The sequence below is a fragment of the Myotis davidii genome, unplaced genomic scaffold (assembly GCF_000327345.1).
Source record: "Myotis davidii unplaced genomic scaffold, ASM32734v1 scaffold120, whole genome shotgun sequence".
Lineage (NCBI taxonomy): Eukaryota > Metazoa > Chordata > Mammalia > Chiroptera > Vespertilionidae > Myotis > Myotis davidii.
The window spans coordinates 4,247,606-4,248,915 of NW_006294778.1; the positions used below are offsets into that span (position 1 = coordinate 4,247,606).

Sequence of the window (1,310 nt, forward strand, 5' to 3'; positions counted from 1 at the left end):
TTTAGATAACTTGTTATGTAAAATTATTTATTTATCTAAGATGCACCTACACTGAATTTATCTGAAAAATAAAAAAGTCGATATTAAGAAAAAAATTGTAAATGGAAGATTATAAGAGAGGGTTTCACGTGCCAGCAAAAGTTACTGGCGTTTCATGTTTGGCACGCGTGCCAGAGGTTGCCCACCCTGGTCTAGACTAACTGGTCTCCCTGCCTGTAGACTCGCTTGCTGCAGTTTATCTTCCATACATCCACCCAAATGAGTTTTCTAAAAGGTAAATCAGATCACGTCATTCTCTTAATGAAAACTCTTCAATATTAAAGTCCCTAAACCTTAGGTGTGTACTCAGTGCTCTTCCTGAGTGGCCAGTCCTCTGTTTCACTCTCCAGTCTCTCCTCCTACCTTGGGAAATTGCCTGAGGCAAGAATTAATTAGTCTTAGGTTTGCACTCCAGCCCTAGCGCCAGCATTCCTCGAATGTTTGTTTAGTGAATGAATGACTGCAATGCTCCTTTGATGCAAAACTTTAATTAAATTTATCTTTTCTAGACTCCAAAGGAAGAAAGCAATTGAACACTATAAACAAGTGATAAAAATAAAGGGAAATGCAAGCCCTCTGGCCAACTCTTCACACGTCAGGAAGCAGCTGAGCATCAACCTATCGTAAGTTAGGTAATTGCTCTGATCCTACTCTGTCAGAAGCATATTTTGCTTATTTAAAATACTAGAGGCCCGGTGCATGACAATCATGCACTTGTGTGTGTGTGTATGTGTGTGTGTGTGTGGGGGGGATTCCCAACCTGGCCTGTGCCCTCTCACAGTGTGGGAGTCCCCCAGTCGATCTCTCCAAAGAGGTAGGCCCCGCCCACCCAGGAGGGCTCCTTGATAGATTGTCCCAAAGAGATAGGCTGGAGCTGGGTGTCCCGCCCCTGGAGTCCCTGCGTGGACCTGCCGCCTCCAGGGTCACCACATGGAGCCGCTGGGACCCGCCTCCATGCTACAAGGAGTCTCGGGACCCCTGGTGTTGCCTCCCCGCTGCACAGGCAGCATCAAGTCCCTGCCCAACCACATATGCCCTCTATGCACGCAGCCCCCTGGTGATGGATTGTTAAGGCATGAGGGTGTGAGGGCGTGAGGACCACATAGGCTTTTATTAATATAGACTAGAGGCCCGGTGCACAAAAATTTGTGCACTCGGGGGGAAGGGGGGTCCCTCAGCCTGGCCTGTGCCCTCTCGCAGTCTGGGACCCCTCGGGAGATACGCCCTGCTGGCTTAGGGATGCTCCCAGGTGGCAGAGGGCAGGCCCACTC

General features: G+C 48.9%; 1 long non-coding RNA gene across 2 annotated transcripts in view; it reads left to right on the forward strand.

Annotated features, from left to right (window-relative positions):
* Window positions 1–1,310, forward strand: part of LOC107184032 — a 9,554-nt gene that overhangs the window by 6,070 nt on the left and 2,174 nt on the right. For both annotated transcript variants that reach the window (XR_001514846.1, XR_001514845.1), the window contains exon 3: window positions 549–671. This is a non-coding gene — a long non-coding RNA (uncharacterized LOC107184032). The remainder of the gene's footprint in view (window positions 1–548; window positions 672–1,310) is intronic.